General features: G+C 48.3%; 1 protein-coding gene across 1 annotated transcript in view; it reads left to right on the top strand.

Annotated features, from left to right (window-relative positions):
- LOC140484469 (myelin-associated glycoprotein-like) overlaps window positions 1–24,196 on the top strand; it is a 589,058-nt gene that overhangs the window by 198,690 nt on the left and 366,172 nt on the right. The window lies entirely within an intron of this gene.

Below are 24,196 nucleotides of genomic sequence, written 5' to 3'. Positions count from 1 at the left end.
CTTACCGACAGTGCAGCACTTTTTCTGTGATAACACACTGACAGTACAGCACTTTCCCTTTGATAACCCACTGAGAGTACAGCACTTTCCCTGTGATAACACACAGAGAGTGCAGCACTTTCCCTGTGATAACCCAGTGACAGTGCATCACTTTCCCTGTGATAACACACTGAGAGTGCAGCACTTTCCCTGTGATAACTCGCTGACAGTGCAGCACTTTCTCTGTGATAACCCACCGACAGTGCAGCACTTTCTCTGTGATAACTCACTGACAGTGCAGCACTTTCTCTGTGATAACCCACCGACAGTGCAGCACTTTCTCTGTGATTTCACACTGACAGTGCAGCACTTCTCTGTGATAACGCATTGACAGTGCAGCACTTTCTCTGTGATAACTCACAGTCAGTGAAGCACTTTCTCTGTGATGACCCACTGACAGTGCAGCACTTTCTCTGTGATAACCCACCAGCAGTGCAGCACTTTCTCTGTGATAACTCACTGACAGTGCAGCACTTTCTCTGTGATAACTCACCGACATTGCAGCACTTTCCCTGTGATAACCCACTGACAGTGCAGCACTTTCTCTGTGATAACCCACCGACAGTGCAGCACTTTCTCTGTGATAACACACTGACAGTGCAGCACTTTCCCTGTGATAACCCAATGACAGTGCAGCACTTTCTCTGTGATAACCCACCGACAGTGCTGCACTTTCTCTGTGATAACACACTGACAGTGCAGCACTTTCTCTGTGATAACTTACTGACAGTGCAGCACTTTCTCTGTGATAACTCACTGACAGTGCCGCACTTTCCCTGTGATAACGCACTGACAGTGCAGCACTTTCCCTGTGATAACCCACTGACAGTGCAGCAATTTCTCTGTGATACCCCACCGACGGTACAGCACTTTCCCTGTGATAACTCACTGACAGTGTAACACTTTCCCTGTGATAACCCACCCACAGTACAGCACTTTCTCTGTGATAACCCACCGACAGTACAGCACTTTCCCTGTGATAACCCACCGACAGTGCAGCACTTTCTCTGTGACAAATCACCGACAGTGCAGCAGTTTCACTGTGATAACTTACCGACAGTGCAGCACTTTTTCTGTGATAACACACTGACAGTACAGCACTTTCCCTTTGATAACCCACTGAGAGTACAGCACTTTCCCTGTGATAACACACAGAGAGTGCAGCACTTTCCCTGTGATAACCCAGTGACAGTGCATCACTTTCCCTGTGATAACACACTGAGAGTGCAGCACTTTCCCTGTGATAACTCGCTGACAGTGCAGCACTTTCTCTGTGATAACCCACCGACAGTGCAGCACTTTCTCTGTGATAACTCACTGACAGTGCAGCACTTTCTCTGTGATAACCCACCGACAGTGCAGCACTTTCTCTGTGATTTCACACTGACGGTGCAGCACTTCTCTGTGATAACGCATTGACAGTGCAGCACTTTCTCTGTGATAACCCACCCACAGTGCAGCACTTTCTCTGTGATAACTCACTGACAGTACAGCACTTTGTCTGTGATAACTCACTGACAGTGCAGCACTTTCTCTGTGATAACCCACTGACAGTGCAGCACTTTCTCTGTGATAACCCACTGAGAGTGCAGCAGTTTCTCTGTGATAACCCACTGACAGTGCAGCACTTTCTCTGTGATAACACACTGACAGTGCAGCACTTTCTCTGTGATAACTCACTGACAGTACAGCACTTTCTCTGTGATAACCCACTGACAGTGCAGCACTTCCTCTGTGATAACCCACTGACAGTGCAGCACTTTCTCTGTGATAACCCACCGACAGTGCAGCACTTTCTCTGTGATAACCCACTGAAAGTGTAATACGTTCTCTGTGATAACCCACTGACAGTGCAGCACTTTCTCTGTGATAACCCACTGACAGTGCAGCACTTTCCCTATGACAACCCACTGACAGTACAGCACTTTCTCTGTGATAACCCACCGACAGTACAGCACTTTCCCTGTGATAACCCACTGACAGTGCAGCACTTTCTCTGTGATAACCCACTGACAGTGCAGCACTTTCTCTTTGATAACCCACCCACAGTACAGCACTTTCTCTGTGATAACCCACCGACAGTGCAGCACATTCTCTGTGATAACCCACCGACAGTGCAGCAGTTTCTCTGTGATAACCCACCGACAGTGCAGCAGTTTCACTGTGATAACTTACCGACAGTGCAGCACTTTCTCTGTGATAACTCACTGACAGTACAGCACTTTCTCTGTGATAACCCACTGACAGTGTAACACTTCCTCTGTGATAACCCACTGACAGTGCAGCACATTCTCTGTGATAACCCACCGACAGTGCAGCACATTCTCTGTGATAACCCACTGAAAGTGCAACACGTTCTCTGTGATAACCCACTGACAGTGCAGCACTTTCCCTGTGTTAACCCACTGACAGTGCAGCACTTTCCCTGTGATAACCCACTGACAGTGTAGCACTTTCTCTGTGATAACCCACTGACAGTGCAGCACTTTCCCTGTGATAACCCACTGACAGTGCAGCACTTTCCCTGTGATGACACACTGACAGTGCAGCACTTTCCCTCTGATAACACACTGAGAGTGCAGCACTTTCCCTGTGATAACCCACTGACAGTACAGCACTTTCCCTGTGATAACCCACTGACAGTGCAGCACTTTCTCTGTGATAACCCACTGACAGTGCAGCACTTTCTCTGTGATAACCCACTGACAGTGCAGCACTTTCTCTGTGATAACCCGCCGACAGTGCAGCACTTTCTCTGTGCTATCCCACCGACAGTGCAGCACTTTCTCTGAGATAACCCACTGACAGTGCAGCACTTTCTCTGTGATAACCCACTGAAAGTGCAGCACTTTCTCTGTGATAACCCACTGACTGTGCAGCACTTTCTCTGTGATAACCCACTGACAGTGCAGCACTTTCCCTGTGATAACCCACTGACAGTGCAGCACTTTCTCTGAGATAACCCACTGACAGTGCAGCACTTTCTCTGTGATAACCCACTGAAAGTGCAGCACTTTCTCTGTGATAACCCACTGACAGTGCAGCACTTTCTCTGTGATAACACACTGACAGTGCAGCACTTTCTCTGTGATAACTCACTGACAGTACAGCACTTTCTCTGTGATAACCCACTGACAGTGCAGCACTTCCTCTGTGATAACCCACTGACAGTGCAGCACTTTCTCTGTGATAACCCACCGACAGTGCAGCACTTTCTCTGTGATAACCCACTGAAAGTGTAATACGTTCTCTGTGATAACCCACTGACAGTGCAGCACTTTCTCTGTGATAACCCACTGACAGTGCAGCACTTTCCCTATGACAACCCACTGACAGTACAGCACTTTCTCTGTGATAACCCACCGACAGTACAGCACTTTCCCTGTGATAACCCACTGACAGTGCAGCACTTTCTCTGTGATAACCCACTGACAGTGCAGCACTTTCTCTTTGATAACCCACCCACAGTACAGCACTTTCTCTGTGATAACCCACCGACAGTGCAGCACATTCTCTGTGATAACCCACCGACAGTGCAGCAGTTTCTCTGTGATAACCCACCGACAGTGCAGCAGTTTCACTGTGATAACTTACCGACAGTGCAGCACTTTCTCTGTGATAACTCACTGACAGTACAGCACTTTCTCTGTGATAACCCACTGACAGTGTAACACTTCCTCTGTGATAACCCACTGACAGTGCAGCACATTCTCTGTGATAACCCACCGACAGTGCAGCACATTCTCTGTGATAACCCACTGAAAGTGCAACACGTTCTCTGTGATAACCCACTGACAGTGCAGCACTTTCCCTGTGTTAACCCACTGACAGTGCAGCACTTTCCCTGTGATAACCCACTGACAGTGTAGCACTTTCTCTGTGATAACCCACTGACAGTGCAGCACTTTCCCTGTGATAACCCACTGACAGTGCAGCACTTTCCCTGTGATGACACACTGACAGTGCAGCACTTTCCCTCTGATAACACACTGAGAGTGCAGCACTTTCCCTGTGATAACACACTGAGACTGCAGCACTTTCCCTGTGATAACCCACTGACAGTGCAGCACTTTCCCTGTGATAACACACTGACAGTGCAGCACTTTCCCTGTGATAACACACTGACAGTGCAGCACTTTCCCTGTGATAACACACTGAGAGTGCAGCACTTTCCCTGTGATAACCCACTGACAGTGCAGCACTTTCCCTGTGCTAACACACTGAGAGTGCAGCACTTTCCCTGTGATAACTCGCTGACAGTGCAGCACATTCCCTGTGATAACCCACCGACAGTGCAGCACTTTCTCTGTGATAACTCACTGACAGTGCAGCACTTTCTCTGTGATAACACACTGACAGTGAAGCACTTTCTCTGTGATGACCCACTGACAGTGCAGCATTTTCTCTGTGATAACCCACCAGCAGTGCAGCACTTTCTCTGTGATAACTCACTGACAGTGCAGCACTTTCTCTGTGATAACTCACCGACATTGCAGCACTTTCCCTGTGATAACCCACTGACAGTGCAGCACCTTCTCTGTGATAACCCACCGACAGTGCAGCACTTTCTCTGTGATAACACACTGAAAGTGCAGCACTTTCCCTGTGATAACCCACTGACAGTGCAGCACTTTCTCTGTGATAACCCACCGACAGTGCAGCACTTTCTCTGTGATAACACACTGACAGTGCAGCACTTTCTCTGTGATAACTTACTGACAGTGCAGCACTTTCCCTGTGATAACCCACTGAGAGTACAGCACGTTCCCTGTGATAACCCAGTGACAGTGCATCACTTTCCCTGTGATAATCCACTGACAGTACTGCACTTTCCCTGTGATAACCCACTGACAGTGCAGCACTTTCTCTGTGATAACCCACTGACAGTGCAGCACTTTCTCTGTGATAACCCGCCGACAGTGCAGCACTTTCTCTGTGCTATCCCACCGACAGTGCAGCACTTTCTCTGAGATAACCCACTGACAGTGCAGCACTTTCTCTGTGATAACCCACTGAAAGTGCAGCACTTTCTCTGTGATAACCCACTGACTGTGCAGCACTTTCTCTGTGATAACCCACTGACAGTGCAGCACTTTCCCTGTGATAACCCACTGACAGTGCAGCACTTTCTCTGAGATAACCCACTGACAGTGCAGCACTTTCTCTGTGATAACCCACTGAAAGTGCAGCACTTTCTCTGTGATAACCCACTGACTGTGCAGCACTTTCTCTGTGATAACCCACTGACAGTGCAGCACTTTCCCTGTGATAACCCACTGACAGTGCAGCACTTTCCCTGTGATAACACACTGACAGTACAGCACTTTCCCTGTGATAACCCACTGACAGTACAGCACTTTCCCTGTGATAACCCACTGACAGTGCAGCACTTTCTCTGTGATAACCCACTGACAGTGCAGCACTTTCCCTGTGATAACCCACTGACAGTGCAGCACTTTCCCTGTGATGACACACTGACAGTGCAGCACTTTCCCTGTGATAACACACTGAGAGTGCAGCACTTTCCCTGTGATAACACACAGAGAGTGCAGCACTTTCCCTGTGATAACCCACTGACAGTGCAGCACTTTCCCTGTGATAACACACTGAGAGTGCAGCACTTTCCCTGTGATAACACACTGAGAGTGCAGCACTTTCCCTGTAATAACACACTGAGAGTGCAGCACTTTCCCTGTGATAACCCACTGACAGTGCAGCACTTTCCCTGTGATAACACACTGAGAGTGCAGCACTTTCCCTGTGATAACTCGCTGACAGTGCAGCACATTCTCTGTGATAACCCACCGACAGTGCAGCACTTTCTCTGCGATAACTCACTGACAGTGCAGCCCTTTCTCTTTGATAACCTACCCACAGTACAGCACTTTCTCTGTGAAAACCCACCGACAGTACAGCACTTTCCCTGTGATAACCCACCGACAGTGCAGCACTTTCTCTGTGACAAATCACCGACAGTGCAGCAGTTTCACTGTGATAACTTACCGACAGTGCAGCACTTTCTCTGTGATAACCCACTGACAGTGCACCACTTTTTCTGTGATAACACACTGACAGTGCAGCACTTCTCTGTGATAACGCATTGACAGTGCAGCACTTTCTCTGTGATAACCCACCCACAGTGCAGCACTTTCTCTGTGATAACTCACTGACAGTACAGCACTTTGTCTGTGAAAACTCACTGACAGTGCAGCAATTTCTCTGTGATAACCCAATGACAGTGCAGCACTTTCTCTGTGATAACCCACTGACAGTGCAGCACTTTCCCTATGACAACCCACTGACAGTACAGCACTTTCTCTGTGATAACCCACCGACAGTACAGCACTTTCCCTGTGATAACCCACTGACAGTGCAGCACTTTCTCTGTGATAACCCACTGACAGTGCAGCACTTTCTCTTTGATAACCCACCCACAGTACAGCACTTTCTCTGTGATAACCCACCGACAGTGCAGCACTTTCCCTGTGATAACCCACCGACAGTGCAGCACTTTCTCTGTGACAAATCACCGACAGTGCAGCAGTTTCACTGTGATAACTTACCGACAGTGCAGCACTTTTTCTGTGATAACACACTGACAGTACAGCACTTTCCCTGTGATAACCCACTGAGAGTACAGCACTTTCCCTGTGATAACCCAGTGACAGTGCATCACTTTCCCTGTGATAACACACTGAGAGTGCAGCACTTTCCCTGTGATAACCCACTGAGAGTGCAGCACTTTCTCTGTGATAACCCACTGACAGTGCAGCACTTTCTCTGTGATAACCCACCGACAGTGCAGCACTTTCCCTGTGATAACACACTGAGAGGGCAGCACTTTCCCTGTGATAACCCACTGACAGTGCACCACTTTCCCTGTGATAACACACTGAGAGTGCAGCACTTTCCCTGTGATAACTCGCTGACAGTGCAGCACATTCTCTGTGATAACCCACCGACAGTGCAGCACTTTCTCTGTGATAACTCACTGACAGTGCAGCACTTTCTCTGTGATAACACACTGACCGTGCAGCACTTTCTCTGTGATAACTCACTGACAGTGCAGCACTTTCTCTGTGATAACTCACTGACAGTGCAGCACTTTGTCTGTGATAACTCACTGACAGTGCAGCACTTTCCCTGTGATAACCCACTGACAGTGCAGCACTCTCTCTGTGATAACCCACCGACAGTGCAGCACTTTCTCTGTGATAACACACTGACAGTGCAGCACTTTCTCTGTGATAACTTACTGACAGTGCAGCACTTTCTCTGTGATAACTCACTGACAGTGCAGCACTTTCCCTGTGATAACCCACTGACAGTGCAGCACTTTCCCTGTGATAACCCACTGACAGTGCAGCACTTTCTCTGTGATAACCCACCGACGGTACAGCACTTTCCCTGTGATAACTCACTGACAGTGTAACACTTTCCCTGTGATAACCCACTGACAGTGCAGCACTTTCTCTGTGATAACCCGCCGACAGTGCAGCACTTTCTCTGTGCTATCCCACCGACAGTGCAGCACTTTCTCTGAGATAACCCACTGACAGTGCAGCACTTTCTCTGTGATAATCCACTGAAAGTGCAGCACTTTCTCTGTGATAACCCACTGACAGTGCAGCACTTTCTCTGTGATAACCCACTGACAGAGCTGCACTTTCCCTGTGATAACCCACTGACAGTGCAGCACTTTCCCTGTGATAACACACTGACAGTACAGCACTTTCCCTGTGATAACCCACTGACAGTACAGCACTTTCCCTGTGATAACCCACTGACAGTGCAGCACTTTCTCTGTGATAACCCACTGACAGTGCAGCACTTTCTCTGTGATAACCTACCGACAGTGCAGCACCTTCCCTGTGATAACCCACTGACAGTGCAGCACTTTCTCTGTGATAACCCACTGACAGTGCAGCACTTTCCCTATGACAACCCACTGACAGTACAGCACTTTCTCTGTGATAACACACCGACAGTACAGCACTTTCCCTGTGATAACCCACTGACATTGCAGCACTTTCTCTGTGATAACCCACTGACAGTGCAGCACTTTCTCTTTGATAACCCACCCACAGTACAGCACTTTCTCTGTGATAACCCACCGACAGTACAGCACTTTCTCTGTGACAAATCACCGACAGTGCAGCAGTTTCACTGTGATAACTTACCGACAGTGCAGCACTTTCTCTGTGATAACCCACTGACAGTGCACCACTTTTTCTGTGATAACTCACTGACAGTGCAGCACTTTCTCTGTGATAACTCACTGTCAGTGAAGCACTTTCTCTGTGATGACCCACTGACAGTGCAGCACTTTCTCTGTGATAACCCACCAGCAGTGCAGCACTTTCTCTGTGATAACTCACTGACAGTGCAGCACTTTCTCTGTGATAACTCACCGACATTGCAGCACTAGCCCTGTGATATCCCACTGACAGTGCAGCACTTTCTCTGTGATAACTTACTGACAGTGCAGCAATTTCTCTGTGATAACTCACTGACAGTGCAGCACTTTCCCTGTGATAACCCACTGACAGTGTAGCACTTTCCCTGTGATAACCCACTGACAGTGCAGCACTTTCTCTGTGATAACCCACCGACGGTACAGCACTTTCCATGTGATAACTCACTGACAGTGTAACACTTTCCCTGTGATAACCCACTGACAGTGCAGCACTTTCTCTGTGATAACCCGCCGACAGTGCAGCACTTCCTCTGTGATAACTCACTGACAGTGTAACACTTTCCCTGTGATAACACACTGACAGTACAGCACTTTCCCTGTGATAACCCACTGACAGTAGAGCACTTTCCCTGTGATAAACCACTGACAGTGCAGCACTTTCTCTGTGATAACCCACTGACAGTGCAGCACTTTCTCTGTGATAACCTACCGACAGTGCAGCACCTTCCCTGTGATAACCCACTGACAGTGCAGCACTTTCTCTGTGATAACCCACTGACAGGGCAGCACTTTCCCTATGACAACCCACTGACAGTACAGCACTTTCTCTGTGATAACCCACCGACAGTACAGCACTTTCCCTGTGATAACCCACTGACAGTGCAGCACTTTCTCTGTGATAACCCACTGACAGTGCAGCACTTTCTCTTTGATAACCCACCCACAGTACAGCACTTTCTCTGTGATAACCCACCGACAGTACAGCACTTTCCCTGTGATAACCCACCGACAGTGCAGCACTTTCTCTGTGACAAATCACCGACAGTGCAGCAGTTTCACTGTGATAACTTACCGACAGTGCAGCACTTTCTCTGTGATAACCCACTGACAGTGCACCACTTTTTCTGTGATAACACACTGACAGTACAGCACATTCCCTGTGATAACCCACTGAGAGTACAGCACTTTCCCTGTGATAACCCAGTGACAGTGCATCACTTTCCCTGTGATAAGCCACTGACAGTACAGCACTTTCCCTGTGATAACCCACTGACAGTGCAGCACTTTCTCTGTGATAACCCACTGACAGTGCAGCACTTTCTCTATGATAACCGACCGACAGTGCAGCACTTTCTCTGTGATAACCCACTGACAGTGCAGCACTTCTCTGTGATAACACATTGACAGTGCAGCACTTTCTCTGTGATAACCCACCCACAGTACAGCACTTTCTCTGTGATAACCCACCGACAGTACAGCACTTTCTCTGTGATAACCCACCGACAGTGCAGCACTTTCTCTGTGACACATCACCGACAGTGCAGCAGTTTCACTGTGAAAACTTACCGACAGTGCAGCACTTTCTCTGTGATAACCCACTGACAGTGCAGCACTTTCTCTGTGATAACCCACTGACAGTGCAGCACGTTCTCTGTGATAACTCACTGACAGTGCAGCACATTGTCTGTGATAACACACTGACAGTGCAGCACTTTCTCTGTGATAACACACTGACAGTAAAGCACTTTGTCTGTGATAACTCACTGACAGTGAAGCACTTTCTCTGTGATAACCCACTGACAGTGGAGCACTTTCTCTGTGATAACCCACTGACAGTGCAGCAGTTTCTCTGTGATAACCCACTGACAGTGCAGCACTTTCTCTGTGATAACACACCGACAGTGCAGCACTTTGTCTGTGATAACTCACTGACAGTACAGCACTTTCTCTGTGATAACCCACCGACGGTACAGCACTTTCCCTGTGATAACTCACTGACAGTGTAACACTTACTCTGTGATAACCCGCCGACAGTGCAGCACTTTCTCTGTGATAACCCACTGACAGTGCAGCACTTTCTCTGTGATAACCCGCCGACAGTGCAGCACTTTCTCTGTGATAACCCACTGACAGTGCAGCACGTTCTCTGTGATAACTCACTGACAGTGCAGCACTTTGTCTGTGATAACACACTGACATTGCAGCACTTTCTATGTGATAACTCACTGACAGTACAGCACTTTGTCTGTGATAACTCACTGACAGTGCAGCACTTTCTCTGTGATAACCCACTGACAGTGGAGCACTTTCTCTGTGATAACCCACTGACAGTGCAGCAGTTTCTCTGTGATAACCCACTGACTGTGCAGCACTTTCTCTGTGATAACACACCGACAGTGCAGACTTTCTCTGTGATAACTCACTGACTGTACAGCACTTTCTCTGTGATAACCCACTGACAGTGCAGCACTTCCTCTGTGATAACTCACTGACAGAGCAGCACTTTCTCTGAGATAACCCACTGACAGTGCAGCACTTTCCCTGTGATAACCCACTGACAGTGCAGCACTTTCCCTGTGATAACACACTGACAGTACAGCACTTTCCCTGTGATAACCGACTGACAGTACAGCACTTTCTCTGTGATAACCCACTGACAGTGCAGCACTTTCTCTGTGATAACCCACTGACAGTGCAGCACTTTCCCTGTGATTACCCACTGACAGTGCAGCACTTTCCCTGTGATGACACACTGACAGTGCAGCACTTTCCCAGTGATAACACACTGAAAGTGCAGCACTTTCCCTGTGATAACACACTGAGAGTGCAGCACTTTCCCTGGATAACCCACTGACAGTGCAGCACTTTCCCTGTGATAACACACTGAGAGTGCAGCACTTTCCCTGTGATAACACACTGAGAGTGCAGCACTTTCCCTGTGATAACACACTGAGAGTGCAGCACTTTCCCTGTGATAACCCACTGACAGTGCAGCACTTTCCCTGTGATAACACACTGAGAGTGCAGCACTTTCCCTGTGATAACTCGCTGACAGTGCAGCCCTTTCTCTTTGATAACCTACCCACAGTACAGCACTTTCTCTGTGAAAACCCACCGACAGTACAGCACTTTCCCTGTGATAACCCACCGACAGTGCAGCACTTTCTCTGTGACAAATCACCGACAGTGCAGCAGTTTCACTGTGATAACTTACCGACAGTGCAGCACTTTCTCTGTGATAACCCACTGACAGTGCACCACTTTTTCTGTGATAACACACTGACAGTGCAGCACTTCTCTGTGATAACGCATTGACAGTGCAGCACTTTCTCTGTGATAACCCACCCACAGTGCAGCACTTTCTCTGTGATAACTCACTGACAGTACAGCACTTTGTCTGTGAAAACTCACTGACAGTGCAGCAATTTCTCTGTGATAACCCACTGACAGTGCAGCACTTTCTCTGTGATAACCCACTGACAGTGCAGCACTTTCCCTATGACAACCCACTGACAGTACAGCACTTTCTCTGTGATAACCCACCGACAGTACAGCACTTTCCCTGTGATAACCCACTGACAGTGCAGCACTTTCTCTGTGATAACCCACTGACAGTGCAGCACTTTCTCTTTGATAACCCACCCACAGTACAGCACTTTCTCTGTGATAACCCACCGACAGTGCAGCACTTTCCCTGTGATAACCCACCGACAGTGCAGCACTTTCTCTGTGACAAATCACCGACAGTGCAGCAGTTTCACTGTGATAACTTACCGACAGTGCAGCACTTTTTCTGTGATAACACACTGACAGTACAGCACTTTCCCTGTGATAACCCACTGAGAGTACAGCACTTTCCCTGTGATAAACCAGTGACAGTGCATCACTTTCCCTGGGAAAACACACTGAGAGTGCAGCAATTTCCCTGTGATAACCCACTGACAGTGCAGCACTTTCTCTGTGATAACCCACCGACAGTGCAGCACTTTCCCTGTGATAACACACTGAGAGGGCAGCACTTTCCCTGTGATAACCCACTGACAGTGCACTTCTTTCCCTGTGATAACACACTGAGCGTGCAGCACTTTCCCTGTGATAACTCGCTGACAGTGCAGCACATTCTCTGTGATAACCCACCGACAGTGCAGCACTTTCTCTGTGATAACTCACTGACAGTGCAGCACTTTCTCTGTGATAACACACTGACCGTGCAGCACTTTCTCTGTGATAACTCACTGACAGTGCAGCACTTTCTCTGTGATAACTCACTGACAGTGCAGCACTTTGTCTGTGATAACTCACTGACAGTGCAGCACTTTCCCTGTGATAACTCACTGACAGTGCAGCACTTTCTCTGTGATAACTCACTGTCAGTGAAGCACTTTCTCTGTGATGACACACTGACAGTGCAGCACTTTCTCTGTGATAACCCACCAGCAGTGCAGCACTTTCTCTGTGATAACTCACTGACAGTGCAGCACTTTCTCTGTGATAACTCACCGACATTGCAGCACTTTCCCTGTGATAACCCACTGACAGTGCAGCACTTTCTCTGTGATAACCCACCGACAGTGCAGCACTTTCTCTGTGATAACACACTGACAGTGCAGCACTTTCCCTGTGATAACCCACTGACAGTGCAGCACTCTCTCTGTGATAACCCACCGACAGTGCAGCACTTTCTCTGTGATAACACACTGACAGTGCAGCACTTTCTCTGTGATAACTTACTGACAGCGCAGCACTTTCTCTGTGATAACTCACTGACAGTGCAGCACTTTCCCTGTGATAACCCACTGACAGTGCAGCACTTTCCCTGTGATGACACACTGACAGTGCAGCACTTTCTCTGTGATAACCCACCGACGGTACAGCACTTTCCCTGTGATAACTCACTGACAGTGTAACACTTTCCCTGTGATAACCCACTGACAGTGCAGCACTTTCTCTGTGATAACCCGCCGACAGTGCAGCACTTTCTCTGTGCTATCCCACCGAGAGTGCAGCACTTTCTCTGAGATAACCCACTGACAGTGCAGCACTTTCTCTGTGATAATCCACTGAAAGTGCAGCACTTTCTCTGTGATAACCCACTGACAGTGCAGCACCTTCTCTGTGATAACCCACTGACAGTGCTGCACTTTCCCTGTGATAACCCACTGACAGTGCAGCACTTTCCCTGTGATAACACACTGACAGTACAGCACTTTCCCTGTGATAACCCACTGACAGTACAGCACTTTCCCTGTGATAACCCACTGACAGTGCAGCACTTTCTCTGTGATAACCCACTGACAGTGCAGCACTTTCTCTGTGATAACCTACCGACAGTGCAGCACCTTCCCTGTGATAACCCACTGACAGTGCAGCACTTTCTCTGTGATAACCCACTGACAGTGCAGCACTTTCCCTATGACAACCCACTGACAGTACAGCACTTTCACTGTGATAACACACCGACAGTACAGCACTTTCCCTGTGATAACCCACTGACAGTGCAGCACTTTCTCTGTGATAACCCACTGACAGTGCAGCACTTTCTCTTTGATAACCCACCCACAGTACAGCACTTTCTCTGTGATAACCCACCGAGAGTACAGCACTTTCTCTGTGACAAATCACCGACAGTGCAGCAGTTTCACTGTGATAACTTACCGACAGTGCAGCACTTTCTCTGTGATAACCCACTGACAGTGCACCACTTTTTCTGTGATAACTCACTGACAGTGCAGCACTTTCTCTGTGATAACTCACTGTCAGTGAAGCACTTTCTCTGTGATGACCCACTGACAGTGCAGCACTTTCTCTGTGATAACCCACCAGCAGTGCAGCACTTTCTCTGTGATAACTCACTGACAGTGCAGCACTTTCTCTGTGATAACTCACCGACATTGCAGCACTATCCCTGTGATAACCCACTGACAGTGCAGCACTTTCTCTGTGATAACTTACTGACAGTGTAGCAATTTCTCTGTGATAACTCACTGACAGTGCAGCACTTATCCTGTGATAACCCACTGACAGTGTAGCACTTTCCCTGTGATAACCCACTGACAGTGCAGCACTTTCTCTGTGATAACCCACCGACGGTACAGCACTTTCCCTGTGATAACTCACTGACAGTGTAACACTTTCCCTGTGATAACCCACTGACAGTGCAGCACTTTCTCTGTGATAACCCGCCGACAGTGCAGCACTTTCTCTGTGCTATCCCACCGACAGTGCAGCACTTTCTCTGAGATAACCCACTGACAGTGCAGCACTTTCTCTGTGATAACCCACTGAAAGTGCAGCACTTTCTCTGTGATAACCCACTGACAGTGCAGCACTTTCTCTGTGATAACCCACTGACAGTGCAGCACTTTCCCTGTGATAACCCACTGACAGTGCAGCACTTTCCCTGTGATAACACACTGACAGTACAGCACTTTCCCTGTGATAACCCACTGACAGTAGAGCACTTTCCCTGTGATAACCCACTGACAGTGCAGCACTTTCTCTGTGATAACCCACTGACAGTGCAGCACTTTCTCTGTGATAACCTACCGACAGTGCAGCAGCTTCCCTGTGATAACCCACTGACAGTGCAGCACTTTCTCTGTGATAACCCACTGACAGGGCAGCACTTTCCCTATGACAACCCACTGACAGTACAGCACTTTCTCTGTGATAACCCACCGACAGTACAGCACTTTCCCTGTGATAACCCACTGACAGTGCAGCACTTTCTCTGTGATAACCCACTGACAGTGCAGCACTTTCTCTTTGATAACCCACCCACAGTACAGCACTTTCTCTGTGATAACCCACCGACAGTACAGCACTTTCCCTGTGATAACCCACCGACAGTGCAGCACTTTCTCTGTGACAAATCACCGACAGTGCAGCAGTTTCACTGTGATAACTTACCGACAGTGCAGCACTTTCTCTGTGATAACCCACTGACAGTGCACCACTTTTTCTGTGATAACACACTGACAGTACAGCACATTCCCTGTGATAACCCACTGAGAGTACAGCACTTTCCCTGTGATAACCCAGTGACAGTGCATCACTTTCCCTGTGATAAGCCACTGACAGTACAGCACTTTCCCTGTGATAACCCACTGACAGTGCAGCACTTTCTCTGTGATAACCCACTGACAGTGCAGCACTTTCTCTATGATAACCCACCGACAGTGCAGCACTTTCTCTGTGATAACCCACTGACAGTGCAGCACTTCTCTGTGATAATACATTGACAGTGCAGCACTTTCTCTGTGATAACCCACCCACAGTGCAGCACTTTCTCTGTGATAACCCACTGACAGTGCAGCACTTACCCTATGACAACCCACTGACAGTACAGCACTTTCTCTGTGATAACCCACCGACAGGACAGCACTTTCCCTGTGATAACCCACTGACAGTGCAGCACTTTCTCTGTGATAACCCACTGACAGTGCAGCACTTTCTCTTTGATAACCCACCCACAGTACAGCACTTTCTCTGTGATAACACACCGACAGTGCAGCACTTTCCCTGTGATAACCCACCGACAGTGCAGCACTTTCTCTGTGACAAATCACCGACAGTGCAGCAGTTTCACTGTGATAACTTACCGACAGTGCAGCACTTTTTCTGTGATAACACACTGACAGTACAGCACTTTCCCTGTGATAACCCACTGAGAGTACAGCACTTTCCCTGTGATAACCCAGTGACAGTGCATCACTTTCCCTGTGATAACACACTGAGAGTGCAGCACTTTCCCTGTGATAACCCACTGACAGTGCAGCACTTTCTCTGTGATAACCCACTGACAGTGCAGCACTTTCTCTGTGATAACCCACCGACAGTGCAGCACTTTCCCTGTGATAACACACTGAGAGGGCAGCACTTTCCCTGTGATAACCCACTGACAGTGCACCACTTTCCCTGTGATAACACACTGAGAGTGCAGCACTTTCCCTGTGATAACTCGCTGACAGTGCAGCACATTCTCTGTGATAACCCACCGACAGTGCAGCACTTTCTCAGTGATAACTCACTGACAGTGCAGCACTTTCTCTGTGATAACACACTGACCGTGCAGCACTTTCTCTGTGATAACTCACTGACAGTGCAGCACTTTCTCTGTGATAAATCACTGACAGTGCAGCACTTTGTCTGTGATAACTCACTGACAGTGCAGCACTTTCCCTGTGATAACTATCTGACAGTGCAGCACTTTCTCTGTGATAACTCACTGTCAGTGAAGCACTTTCTCTGTGATGACCCACTGACAGTGCAGCACTTTCTCTGTGATAACCCACCAGCAGTGCAGCACTTTCTCTGTGATAACTCACTGACAGTGCAGCACTTTCTCTGTGATAACTCACCGACATTGCAGCACTTTCTCTGTGATAACACACTGACAGTGCAGCACTTTCCCTGTGATAACCCACTGACAGTGCAGCACTCTCTCTGTGATAACCCACCGACAGTGCAGCACTTTCTCTGTGATAACACACTGACAGTGCAGCACTTTCTCTGTGATAACTTACTGACAGTGCAGCACTTTCTCTGTGATAACTCACTGACAGTGCAGCACTTTCCCTGTGATAACCCACTGACAGTGCAGCACTTTCCCTGTGATGACACACTGACAGTGCAGCACTTTCTCTGTGATAACCCACCGACGGTACAGCACTTTCCCTGTGATAACTCACTGACAGTGTAACACTTTCCCTGTGATAACCCACTGACAGTGCAGCACTTTTTCTGTGATAACCCGCCGACAGTGCAGCACTTTCTCTGTGCTATCCCACCGAGAGTGCAGCACTTTCTCTGAGATAACCCACTGACAGTGCAGCACTTTCTCTGTGATAATCCACTGAAAGTGCAGCACTTTCTCTGTGATAACCCACTGACAGTGCAGCACTTTCTCTGTGATAACCCACTGACAGTGCTGCACTTTCCCTGTGATAACCCACTGACAGTGCAGCACTTTCCCTGTGATAACACACTGACAGTACAGCACTTTCCCTGTGATAACCCACTGACAGTACAGCACTTTCCCTGTGATAACCCACTGACAGTGCAGCACTTTGTCTGTGATAACCCACTGACAGTGCAGCACTTTCTCTGTGATAACCTACCGACAGTGCAGCACCTTCCCTGTGATAACCCACTGACAGTGCAGCACTTTCTCTGTGATAACCCACTGACAGTGCAGCACTTTCCCTATGACAACCCACTGACAGTACAGCACTTTCTCTGTGATAACACACCGACAGTACAGCACTTTCCCTGTGATAACCCACTGACAGTGCAGCACTTTCTCTGTGATAACCCACTGACAGTGCAGCACTTTCTCTTTGATAACCCACCCACAGTACAGCACTTTCTCTGTGATAACCCACCGAGAGTACAGCACTTTCTCTGTGACAAATCACCGACAGTGCAGCAGTTTCACTGTGATAACTTACCGACAGTGCAGCACTTTCTCTGTGATAACCCACTGACAGTGCACCACTTTTTCTGTGATAACTCACTGACAGTGCAGCACTTTCTCTGTGATAACTCACTGTCAGTGAAGCACTTTCTCTGTGATGACCCACTGACAGTGCAGCACTTTCTCTGTGATAACCCACCAGCAGTGCAGCACTTTCTCTGTGATAACTCACTGACAGTGCAGCACTTTCTCTGTGATAACTCACCGACATTGCAGCACTATCCCTGTGATAACCCACTGACAGTGCAGCACTTTCTCTGTGATAACTTACTGACAGTGCAGCAATTTCTCTGTGATAACTCACTGACAGTGCAGCACTTTCCCTGTGATAACCCACTGACAGTGTAGCACTTTCCCTGTGATAACCCACTGACAGTGCAGCACTTTCTCTGTGATAACCCACCGACGGTACAGCACTTTCCCTGTGATAACTCACTGACAGTGTAACACTTTCCCTGTGATAACCCACTGACAGTGCAGCACTTTCTCTGTGATAACCCGCCGACAGTGCAGCACTTTCTCTGTGCTATCCCACCGACAGTGCAGCACTTTCTCTGAGATAACCCACTGACAGTGCAGCACTTTCTCTGTGATAACCCACTGAAAGTGCAGCACTTTCTCTGTGATAACCCACTGACAGTGCAGCACTTTCTCTGTGATAACCCACTGACAGTGCAGCACTTTCCCTGTGATAACCCACTGACAGTGCAGCACTTTCCCTGTGATAACACACTGACAGTACAGCACTTTCCCTGTGATAACCCACTGACAGTAGAGCACTTTCCCTGTGATAACCCACTGACAGTGCAGCACTTTCTCTGTGATAACCCACTGACAGTGCAGCACTTTCTCTGTGATAACCTACCGACAGTGCAGCAGCTTCCCTGTGATAACCCACTGACAGTGCAGCACTTTCTCTGTGATAACCCACTGACAGGGCAGCACTTTCCCTATGACAACCCACTGACAGTACAGCACTTTCTCTGTGATAACCCACCGACAGTACAGCACTTTCCCTGTGATAACCCACTGACAGTGCAGCACTTTCTCTGTGATAACCCACTGACAGTGCAGCACTTTCTCTTTGATAACCCACCCACAGTACAGCACTTTCTCTGTGATAACCCACCGACAGTACAGCACTTTCCCTGTGATAACCCACCGACAGTGCAGCACTTTCTCTGTGACAAATCACCGACAGTGCAGCAGTTTCACTGTGATAACTTACCGACAGTGCAGCACTTTCTCTGTGATAACCCACTGACAGTGCACCACTTTTTCTGTGATAACACACTGACAGTACAGCACATTCCCTGTGATAACCCACTGAGAGTACAGCACTTTCCCTGTGATAACCCAGTGACAGTGCATCACTTTCCCTGTGATAAGCCACTGACAGTACAGCACTTTCCCTGTGATAACCCACTGACAGTGCAGCACTTTCTCTGTGATAACCCACTGACAGTGCAGCACTTTCTCTATGATAACCCACCGACAGTGCAGCACTTTCTCTGTGATAACCCACTGACAGTGCAGCACTTTCTCTGTGATAACACATTGACCGTGCAGCACTTTCTCTGTGATAACTCACTGACAGTGCAGCACTTTCTCTGTGATAAATCACTGACAGTGCAGCACTTTGTCTGTGATAACTCACTGACAGTGCAGCACTTTCCCTGTGATAACTATCTGACAGTGCAGCACTTTCTCTGTGATAACTCACTGTCAGTGAAGCACTTTCTCTGTGATGACCCACTGACAGTGCAGCACTTTCTCTGTGATAACCCACCAGCAGTGCAGCACTTTCTCTGTGATAACTCACTGACAGTGCAGCACTTTCTCTGTGATAACTCACCGACATTGCAGCACTTTCTCTGTGATAACACACTGACAGTGCAGCACTTTCCCTGTGATAACCCACTGACAGTGCAGCACTCTCTCTGTGATAACCCACCGACAGTGCAGCACTTTCTCTGTGATAACACACTGACAGTGCAGCACTTTCTCTGTGATAACTTACTGACAGTGCAGCACTTTCTCTGTGATAAATCACTGACAGTGCAGCACTTTCCCTGTGATAACCCACTGACAGTGCAGCACTTTCCCTGTGATGACACACTGACAGTGCAGCACTTTCTCTGTGATAACCCACCGACGGTACAGCACTTTCCCTGTGATAACTCACTGACAGTGTAACACTTTCCCTGTGATAACCCACTGACAGTGCAGCACTTTTTCTGTGATAACCCGCCGACAGTGCAGCACTTTCTCTGTGCTATCCCACCGAGAGTGCAGCACTTTCTCTGAGATAACCCACTGACAGTGCAGCACTTTCTCTGTGATAATCCACTGAAAGTGCAGCACTTTCTCTGTGATAACCCACTGACAGTGCAGCACTTTCTCTGTGATAACCCACTGACAGTGCTGCACTTTCCCTGTGATAACCCACTGACAGTGCAGCACTTTCCCTGTGATAACACACTGACAGTACAGCACTTTCCCTGTGATAACCCACTGACAGTACAGCACTTTCCCTGTGATAACCCACTGACAGTGCAGCACTTTGTCTGTGATAACCCACTGACAGTGCAGCACTTTCTCTGTGATAACCTACCGACAGTGCAGCACCTTCCCTGTGATAACCCACTGACAGTGCAGCACTTTCTCTGTGATAACCCACTGACAGTGCAGCACTTTCCCTATGACAACCCACTGACAGTACAGCACTTTCTCTGTGATAACACACCGACAGTACAGCACTTTCCCTGTGATAACCCACTGACAGTGCAGCACTTTCTCTGTGATAACCCACTGACAGTGCAGCACTTTCTCTTTGATAACCCACCCACAGTACAGCACTTTCTCTGTGATAACCCACCGAGAGTACAGCACTTTCTCTGTGACAAATCACCGACAGTGCAGCAGTTTCACTGTGATAACTTACCGACAGTGCAGCACTTTCTCTGTGATAACCCACTGACAGTGCACCACTTTTTCTGTGATAACTCACTGACAGTGCAGCACTTTCTCTGTGATAACTCACTGTCAGTGAAGCACTTTCTCTGTGATGACCCACTGACAGTGCAGCACTTTCTCTGTGATAACCCACCAGCAGTGCAGCACTTTCTCTGTGATAACTCACTGACAGTGCAGCACTTTCTCTGTGATAACTCACCGACATTGCAGCACTATCCCTGTGATAACCCACTGACAGTGCAGCACTTTCTCTGTGATAACTTACTGACAGTGCAGCAATTTCTCTGTGATAACTCACTGACAGTGCAGCACTTTCCCTGTGATAACCCACTGACAGTGTAGCACTTTCCCTGTGATAACCCACTGACAGTGCAGCACTTTCTCTGTGATAACCCACCGACGGTACAGCACTTTCCCTGTGATAACTCACTGACAGTGTAACACTTTCCCTGTGATAACCCACTGACAGTGCAGCACTTTCTCTGTGATAACCCGCCGACAGTGCAGCACTTTCTCTGTGCTATCCCACCGACAGTGCAGCACTTTCTCTGAGATAACCCACTGACAGTGCAGCACTTTCTCTGTGATAACCCACTGAAAGTGCAGCACTTTCTCTGTGATAACCCACTGACAGTGCAGCACTTTCTCTGTGATAACCCACTGACAGTGCAGCACTTTCCCTGTGATAACCCACTGACAGTGCAGCACTTTCCCTGTGATAACACACTGACAGTACAGCACTTTCCCTGTGATAACCCACTGACAGTAGAGCACTTTCCCTGTGATAACCCACTGACAGTGCAGCACTTTCTCTGTGATAACCCACTGACAGTGCAGCACTTTCTCTGTGATAACCTACCGACAGTGCAGCAGCTTCCCTGTGATAACCCACTGACAGTGCAGCACTTTCTCTGTGATAACCCACTGACAGGGCAGCACTTTCCCTATGACAACCCACTGACAGTACAGCACTTTCTCTGTGATAACCCACCGACAGTACAGCACTTTCCCTGTGATAACCCACTGACAGTGCAGCACTTTCTCTGTGATAACCCACTGACAGTGCAGCACTTTCTCTTTGATAACCCACCCACAGTACAGCACTTTCTCTGTGATAACCCACCGACAGTACAGCACTTTCCCTGTGATAACCCACCGACAGTGCAGCACTTTCTCTGTGACAAATCACCGACAGTGCAGCAGTTTCACTGTGATAACTTACCGACAGTGCAGCACTTTCTCTGTGATAACCCACTGACAGTGCACCACTTTTTCTGTGATAACACACTGACAGTACAGCACATTCCCTGTGATAACCCACTGAGAGTACAGCACTTTCCCTGTGATAACCCAGTGACAGTGCATCACTTTCCCTGTGATAAGCCACTGACAGTACAGCACTTTCCCTGTGATAACCCACTGACAGTGCAGCACTTTCTCTGTGATAACCCACTGACAGTGCAGCACTTTCTCTATGATAACCCACCGACAGTGCAGCACTTTCTCTGTGATAACCCACTGACAGTGCAGCACTTCTCTGTGATAACACATTGACAGTGCAGCACTTTCTCTGTGATAACCCACCCACAGTACAGCACTTTCTCTGTGATAACCCACCGACAGTACAGCACTTTCTCTGTGATAACCCACCGACAGTGCAGCACTTTCTCTGTGACACATCACCGACAGTGCAGCAGTTTCACTGTGAAAACTTACCGACAGTGCAGCACTTTCTCTGTGATAACCCACTGACAGTGCAGCACTTTCTCTGTGATAACCCACTGACAGTGCAGCACGTTCTCTGTGATAACTCACTGACAGTGCAGCACATTGTCTGTGATAACACACTGACAGTGCAGCACTTTCTCTGTGATAACTCACTGACAGTACAGCACTTTGTCTGTGATAACTCACTGACAGTGAAGCACTTTCTCTGTGATAACCCACTGACAGTGGAGCACTTTCTCTGTGATAACCCACTGACAGTGCAGCAGTTTCTCTGTGATAACCCACTGACAGTGCAGCACTTTCTCTGTGATAACACACCGACAGTGCAGCACTTTGTCTGTGATAACTCACTGACAGTACAGCACTTTCTCTGTGATAACCCACCGACGGTACAGCACTTTCTCTGTGATAACCCACCGACAGTGCAGCACTTTCTCTGTGACACATCACCGACAGTGCAGCAGTTTCACTGTGAAAACTTACCGACAGTGCAGCACTTTCTCTGTGATAACCCACTGACAGTGCAGCACTTTCTCTGTGATAACCCACTGACAGTGCAGCACTTTCTCTTTGATAACCCACCCACAGTACAGCACTTTCTCTGTGATAACCCACCGACAGTACAGCACTTTCCCTGTGATAACCCACCGACAGTGCAGCACTTTCTCTGTGACAAATCACCGACAGTGCAGCAGTTTCACTGTGATAACTTACCGACAGTGCAGCACTTTCTCTGTGATAACCCACTGACAGTGCACCACTTTTTCTGTGATAACACACTGACAGTACAGCACATTCCCTGTGATAACCCACTGAGAGTACAGCACTTTCCCTGTGATAACCCAGTGACAGTGCATCACTTTCCCTGTGATAAGCCACTGACAGTACAGCACTTTCCCTGTGATAACCCACTGACAGTGCAGCACTTTCTCTGTGATAACCCACTGACAGTGCAGCACTTTCTCTATGATAACCCACCGACAGTGCAGCACTTTCTCTGTGATAACCCACTGACAGTGCAGCACTTCTCTGTGATAACACATTGACAGTGCAGCACTTTCTCTGTGATAACCCACCCACAGTACAGCACTTTCTCTGTGATAACCCACCGACAGTACAGCACTTTCTCTGTGATAACCCACCGACAGTGCAGCACTTTCTCTGTGACACATCACCGACAGTGCAGCAGTTTCACTGTGAAAACTTACCGACAGTGCAGCACTTTCTCTGTGATAACCCACTGACAGTGCAGCACTTTCTCTGTGATAACCCACTGACAGTGCAGCACGTTCTCTGTGATAACTCACTGACAGTGCAGCACATTGTCTGTGATAACACACTGACAGTGCAGCACTTTCTCTGTGATAACTCACTGACAGTACAGCACTTTGTCTGTGATAACTCACTGACAGTGAAGCACTTTCTCTGTGATAACCCACTGACAGTGGAGCACTTTCTCTGTGATAACCCACTGACAGTGCAGCAGTTTCTCTGTGATAACCCACTGACAGTGCAGCACTTTCTCTGTGATAACACACCGACAGTGCAGCACTTTGTCTGTGATAACTCACTGACAGTACAGCACTTTCTCTGTGATAACCCACCGACGGTACAGCACTTTCCCTGTGATAACTCACTGACAGTGTAACACTTACTCTGTGATAACCCGCCGACAGTGCAGCACTTTCTCTGTGATAACCCACTGACAGTGCAGCACTTTCTCTGTGATAACCCGCCGACAGTGCAGCACTTTCTCTGTGATAACCCACTGACAGTGCAGC

The sequence above is a fragment of the Chiloscyllium punctatum genome, chromosome 13 (assembly GCF_047496795.1).
Source record: "Chiloscyllium punctatum isolate Juve2018m chromosome 13, sChiPun1.3, whole genome shotgun sequence".
Classification (NCBI taxonomy): Eukaryota; Metazoa; Chordata; class Chondrichthyes; order Orectolobiformes; family Hemiscylliidae; genus Chiloscyllium; species Chiloscyllium punctatum.
Note: the sequence above shows the minus strand (reverse complement) of the source record. Positions and strands in the feature narration are given on the sequence as shown.